Source organism: Castor canadensis, chromosome 1, assembly GCF_047511655.1.
Source record: "Castor canadensis chromosome 1, mCasCan1.hap1v2, whole genome shotgun sequence".
NCBI classification, from domain to species: domain Eukaryota; kingdom Metazoa; phylum Chordata; class Mammalia; order Rodentia; family Castoridae; genus Castor; species Castor canadensis.
Window position 1 is genome coordinate 175,170,237 of NC_133386.1, and position 7,851 is coordinate 175,178,087.

Consider the following 7,851-nt stretch of genomic DNA (forward strand, 5'->3'; position numbering starts at 1 on the left):
ATTTCTCCCTTACTGCCCCATCGCCCATTTCTGTTACACTTCCCTTATCTAATACTTACAGGCCACCTTTTCTTTTTTTCTATCTTAGTGTCTATATATGAGAAAAGGCACTTGATACCTGCTTTTATGCATTTGACTTATTTCACATAATGATGTTAAGTTCCATCCATTTTCCTATAAATGACATGGCTTCATTATTTATGGTTGAATAATGTTATGTTATGAATATATGCCATATTTTCTTTATCCTTTCAGCCACTAATGGGAACCTAGGTTATTCCATCACTTGGCTATTGTGAATAGTGCCAAATTACAGTGGTTATGCAGTTGTCTTTCATGTAGCTGGCCTTTGTCTCCTTTTGATGTATACCCAAAAGTGGTATAGCTGTATCATATGGTAATTCTATTGTTACTTTTGTGAGGAACATCAATTCTGATTGTCATAGACTAATTTATACTCTTACCAACAATATACAGGATTCTTTTTTCCTCACATTCTCACCAGCATTTGTTATTAGTATTTCTTTCTTTTTTTATTATAGCTATTATGACCAGGATCAGATTAAACCTCAGTGTAATTTTGAATTATATTTCTTTGATGGATAAAGATATTGAGTACTTTTTTGTATATTTATTTATTAGTTACTTGTACTTCTTTTGAGAAGTGTCTGTTCATATCATGTATCTAAATTATTGATTGATTTACTTGTTCTCTTATTAAGTTTTTTAAAATTCTTTATGTATTCTGGATATAAGTCTTTTCTTAGGTGAATGGCTGACAAAGGTTTTCTCCCATTCTGAAGGCTGTCTCTTTGCTGGTTGATTATTTCTTTTGCTGTTCAGAAGATTTTAATTTAGCATGGTCCCATTTGTCAATACTTGCTCTGATTTTCTGTGCTATTACAGTCCTATTAAGAAAGTTTTTGCCTATGTCTATATCTTGAACTGTTTTGACAATGTTGTCCTGTGGGCATTTCAAAGTATCAGGTATTGCATTAAGTTCTTTGATGTCTTTTGAATTATTTAATAAGGCTGAGTGATAAAGGTATAGATTCAGTCTTACATATGAATATCCAGTTTTCCCAGAACCAAATTTGTATTTTTTCCAATGTTTGTTTTTGGCACCTTTGTCAAGAAATAGATGGTTATAGCTGTGTAGATTTATTTCTGGGTCTTCTAGTATATTTCTTTGGTCTAAATGTCTATTTTGATGGTAGTACCACACTGTTTTTGTTACTATGGGTTTGTAATAGAGTTTGAAGTCAGGACTGGATTGCTTTGACTATTTTGAAATTTTCTGTTTCTATATGAATTTTAGGTTTTATTTCTACTTCTATGAAGAATGTCATTGGAATTTTTATTGGAATTGCATTGAAAGTGCAGACAGCTTGTGGCTATGCAAACAATTATTCATAATTTTGGAAGTCCTCCTATTTTCAAGTGTTTACTTCAATTTCTTTCTCTCATGTTATATAGTCTTCATTGTAGAGTTCTCTCAATTCCTTGGTTACATTTATTCACTTATTCCCATATTTTTCAAGGCTAATGAGATTGTTTTCTTGATTTTTCTCAGTGATTTCATTGTTGGTATATAGAACAGCTGATTTTTATACATTTATTTTGTAATCTGCTACTTTACTGAGTTTATTGTCTAAGAGTCTTTTGGCTACGTGTCTGTGTGGAGAGAGAGATTCTAAGTAAGGAATCATACAATCTGTGAACAGCGATAATTTAATGTCTCCTTTCCTAGTTGTGTTCACTCTCTTTCTTACACTTGCCTGATTACTTTGGCTAAAATTTCAAGTACTATAATAAATAAGAGTGGTGAGACTGAGCACCCTGGTATTTTTCCTGAATTTAGAAAAAATGTTTTTTTCTTTCTTCATTCAGTATGATGTTGGCTAAGGTTTTCTTAGAAGTTTTATTTTATTGAAAAAACATCCTTCAATATCTATTTATTCTCAATTTTACCATAAAAGGATATTGAATTTTATCAAAGGCTTATGCTTTATTTATTGGAATGAAAATGTGATTTTCATCAATAATTCTATTTTATGGGCTCTGTTATATTTATTGATTTGTGGATTTTGAGTCATTCTTGAAATGAAATCAATTTTATCATGGTGTATGATATTTTTAATGTGTTGTTTGATTTGAGAGTATTTTATTGAGGATTTTGAATCTATATTCATTAAAGATATTGGTCTATAGTTTGCTTTTTTGTGGTGTTCTTACCAAATTTTGGTATCATTATGATATTGGCTTCATAGAATATGTTTGAAAGTGTCCTTTTCATTTCAATTTTATGAAATTGTCTGAGGAGCATTAGTGTTAGGATTTCTTTGAAAAATCTGGTAGAAATCAGTTGTGAATTTGTCTACACTTGGGCTTTTCTTTTTTATTAGCATATAATTGTTGTACAGTGAGATAAATTTTGTCATTTACATATGTGCTTACAATAAATCTTAATTAGATTCAATCTTTCCATTGTTGTCCCCCCAATCCCTTCCCCCTTATTAGAACAATTTCAACAGCATTCATTGCTCTATTTTCATACAAGAATACAAAATACATCTATAGTATTTGTCCTCCTTCTTCCTTTCCTTATCCACTCCCCTCCCACTAGTACCATTCCTCGGGCAGGAATTAATTCAGTTTCCTATCCTTCAGTTTTTAAGTATATTTTGGCAGTTCAGGGGTTTTGGCCTCAGTATTTCAGACAAGTATATTCATTCTTTAATCATATTAACTTCTCCATTACATACTCTTTGTCTGTCCCTCTGCTCTCATATTGTAGAGGAGTTTATAGTGCATTGTCTTGTATTATCTTCACATGCTGATGTAATTTTTCTTTTTTTTTACTTTTTTATTAGCATATATTAGTTACACTGTTACTTTTACATATGTATTACAATGTACCTTGATAAGATTTACCTCCTCCATCATACTATGAAGTTTTTTTTTATTGTTTTTAAATTTACACATGTATGTATACATTATTTGGGCCACCTTCCTCCACTCACCCTGCTGCCAGGCAGAATCTATTCTGCCTTCTTGAATCCGATTTTGTTGGAGAGAAAATATAAGAGATAATAAGAAAGACGTATTGTTTTTTGCTAGTTTGAGATAAAGATAGCTATACTGAGAGATTCCTAGCATTGCTTCCATGTACAACCCACATTGATTCATCTCTACCAGACCTCTTCACTACTTCCTGGTCCCCTTCCCATAGCGGCCTCTGCCATTTTAAGATTACTATATTCACCCCCTTCAGTGAGCACATCAAACACATTTAAGTTTTAGGCTTCCTTCCCTTTCTCTACTTATCCCGTGAGTATTCTCCCCTTACTGTATGACCCACGTCCAATATTACTGCATTTTTGGGGAGTCTATAATCCATACATGAGGGGGAACATGTGATTTTTGGCCTTCTGAGCCTGGCTATTTTCACTTACAATGGTGTTCTCTAGTTACATCTATTTACTTATGAATGACAAAATTTCCTTCTTCTTTGTGGCTGAGTAAAATTCCATTTTGTATAAATACCACATTTTCTTGATCTATTCATCAGTTGTGGGGCATCTTGACTGTTTCCATAGCTTGGCCATTGTGAATAGAGCTGCATTAAACATTGGTTTGCAGGTGTCTTTGTAATAACCTGAGTCACATTCCTTCAGGTATATCCCTAGGCATGATATTGCTGGGTCATATGGCAGATCTATGATTAGTTTTTTTAAGAAGCCTCCATATTGTTTTCCAAAGTGGTTGTACTAGCTTACATTTCCACCAGCAGTGTATGAGGGCTCCTTTTTCCCTAAATCCCTGCCAACATTTCTTTGTGGTGGTTTTCTTGATGATAGCCATTCTAACAGGGGTAAGGTGGAATCTTAGTGTGGCTTTGATTTTCACTTCCTTTATGCCCAGGAATGGTGAGCATTTTTCATGTGTTTTTTGGTCCTTTAGATTTTTTCATTTGAAAATCTTCTATTTATTTCAATTGCCCTCTTCTTTATTGGTCATTCATTGATTTGAGGGGAATTAATTTTTTGAACTCCTTGTATATTCATGCTTTAATAAGATTAACTCCCCCTCCCCATCACAGTAGTGTACTCTTTCTCTATCACTCTACTGGCATTACTGTTTAGCAGTTACAGTGTGTACACTGATGCAATTTTTCAAGATTTTTTCTCTCTAACATTTTCTTTCCCTCTTCTACCTCACTGATGGAACGTGTGCCAGGATTCAATAGCACTTGTACAACCATGTTTATTGCAGCACTATTCACAACAGCCAAGGTTTGGAAACAACCCCAAAATTGAAGAATGGATTAAGAAAATGTATTATATATGCAGAATGGATTATTACTGAGACATAAAGAAGAATGAAATTATATTATTTTCAGGTAAATGGAGGGCTGGTAGATTGGCTATGTGCTAGAGTACCTCCCCAGCAAGTTAGAATCCTTTAGTTCAAACACCAGTACTGCCAAAAAATGAAGAGAATGCAAGTAAATGGGTGGAACTAGAGAAAAACATGTTAAATGAAGTAAACCATAATCAAAAGGTTAAAGATTGCGTTTTTTCCCTCATATGTGGAAGTAGATCTATAAGATAAATATGTACATAAATACATATATAATTATACATATATATTATTTATACACAGAGACAAAGACAGAGAGAAAGGGCATGTGATTATATTGCATTAGTGGGATTTTCTTTAATGATAGAATTTTTATTATAGTTTCATTATCATTGATTGTTATTTATTGAAATATTTATATACCCTTGGTTCAATTTTGGTAGTTTATATATATCTAGAAAATTTTCCATTTGTACTAGACTTCCTATTTTTTGGCATATAATTTTCAATATAAACCTTAGTGATTCTATAGATTTCAGGGGCATTTGTGTAAAATCCTCATTTTACTTGTAATTTTGATCTTCTCTCCCTTTCTTTTGGTTTGTTTGGGTAAGGGTTTGTCAATCTTGTTTATTTTTTATAAAAGTAACTCTGTGTTTCTTTCATCATTTATAATATTCTTTTAGTCTTCATTTTACTTATTTCCACTCTTTCTTTCTTTTTCTTCTTCCCTCTTTCCTTTCTTTCCTTCCTTCCTATTAATTTTGTTCTTATTTGTCTAAGGCCCCCAAGATGCATTATTTAGTGATTTATTTGACATTTTTCTATAATTTTTAATGTAAACCCTCATAGCTATGATGTTCTCTCTTAGAATTGCTTTCACTGTGTTCCTCAGGTTCTACTATGTGTTCTAGTTCATTTATTCTAGGCATTTTTAAATCCCTCCCCTTGATTTCTTTAATGAGCATACATATTGGCTTTTTTAGCCAATGGTAAAAAAAATCACTTAAAATTTAGGAATATACCACATTTATCATTAGAAAAAGAAGGTAAAAGAATCTATAATAAAAAGTTAAAATTAATAAAGTTAAAAGTAATACAAGTTGAATAATAAAAAGGGGTCATGGACTTAGTCAAAGGAAAGAAGAAGCAATATTTTAAAAGGAAAGAAAAGAAATAGTAAGAGAAAAAAAACAAGAGAGAAAAATATTCAATTAATGAATTACAAATAGTAAATGTTATTAGATTAAAAATTTTTAAAGGAAGAAAGAAAAGAATTAGTCAGAAAATCCAGGTTACCTAGGTGCTCAGATTGAATAATCATTTTTCTGACTCCTCTAATATTGGAGCTGATCACATATGGGGCAGTATAGGGAGTTGTTTCTAAGGCCTGTTTTAAATCTTCTCTTATCCCACAAAACACATTGGTGAATGATGTGTGTAAACTTAGTCCTCCTCTTATTTCTTGTTAGGTGGGACCAGTTAAGCATGTGTTGGCTGGGGCAAGGCTGTATTCATCCAGAGGATTTTAAAATATGCTTGTGGAGCTACTGCCACCTCCATAAGCTTCACAGGTGTGGGTCAATCAGGTGCTCACTTGTTCCAGAGGCCCCCTGGCTGTATACTCCAGGATGTTGCAGTATCCAAACAGAGGCTATCCCTGAATCCAGGGGAGAATGGGGGAAGGAACCAGATCACTCTCAGATGGGGCCCCTCAGCAAACCACATAGGTGGGGCCACGTACCACTGTGCCTTCCATATCCAAGCTCCAAGTTGCTTAAACTTTTCTCATTGACTCTGCTCCAGACCATCTCCCTTTTCAAAACTATTTCTGTAGCCAACTCCCACCCTAGCACTCTGGCTGTGTGTCCTCGGCCTCCCTAAACTGTGAGTTTTAACATGTTTTCTGATCTCCAGAGTAGCTCAATCCCAATCAAATGGTTTCTGCTTATATAAAGAATCCAGAGAAATGGCAAGTGCTCCTGTGGATTTCTGCTCCACATCTAGCCTACCACACAGGAGGAGTCAATTTCAGATCAAATCCCCACACTGAATTTAAAACGTGCAAGAACCATGGTTTCTCCTGAAGTTAGGGCTACCAGTTCATTGACTGTCATTGGGTTTCCAGATAATGTCCAGGTTCCCTTTGCTCCTTCAGCATCTGGATTGCTTACCAAGGGAGCTGGGGTTGAAGTTGTAGTCTACCTCAAAGTTTTCAGCATTGCTTTTCTCCTTTCCATGCTGTTGTAATTTTCCCATAACCTCCTTTCTGATTCCCAAAGTTCTTCCTCTCTTTCTGTACCCAGTATTTAGTTTCTCTTTTAGGGGTATCACTCTTCCTATTCACAGAGTTACATGAAGGATACTTCCATTCCTCCATCTTACTGCAGCTTCATAATTTTTAAATAATGTAAGACAATAAATAAACCACACTAATGTATAATTGTGGAATGATATTACTATAAATGCAAATCCTTCCTTTTAGGGAAATATAATTGCCAAACTGATAAGTTTCATGTGTTATGATCACTTTTCAGAATAATTGGCTTTTTTGTGGTACTGGAGTTTAAACTCAGAGTTTCACACTTACTAGGCAACTGCTCTGCTTGTGCTACACCCACAGTCATTCCTGTTTTAGTTATTTTTCCAATAGGGTCTTGAAGTTTTGGCTTGCTGGCCTGGACCATGCTCCTCCTATGTAAGCCTTCCACATAGCTGGGATTACAGCTGTAAGCCACCAGGTCCAGCCTCAGAATGATTGACCCTTAACTTTAGAAAATGCAAACTACATAAAGACTCTGTCATCAATTCAGATGAGATTTTAAGAAAAGGAAGAGTGTTTGATTATGTGAATGAAAAGGAATTTTTGCAAGAATATAGCCTCTTCTAAAAGGCAAGAAATGTAGAATAAGCACAAAGACATGGAAATCCAAGTGTTATTTTTTTTTCTTTCTACTTTTACTATATCATTTTTACATCGCAGCACTGAAGATTTCTGGGTACATGCTCCCTTTTTTCCGACATGAGTAGGACTTTATGGTTTTATTTATCTTATTATTTTTATTTTGTAAGATGAGCATAATTAAATTCTTTTTTATTGTTTATTCATTTATTCATATGTGCATACATTGTTTGGGGCATCTGTCCCCATTCCTCTCCCTTCCTCTCTCCCCCCAAACCCTCACTTCTAGGCAGAAGCTGTTCTACCCTCTTCTCTAATTTTGAAGAAGAGAAGACATAACTGATAGTAAGTTAGACATAGTGTTTTTGCTAGTTTGAGATAAAGATAACTATGCAGAGAGATTCCTAGCATTGCTTTCATGCACTTGTGTATTACAACCTGAATTGGCTCATCTCTACCTGACCTCTTCACTACTTCCCAGGCACCTTCCCATAGTGGCCTCTATCAGTTTAAGATTACTATATTAGCTCTTCTACAGTGGGCAAATCAAACACGTTCAAGTTTTTGGTTTCCTACCTTTCCCTATT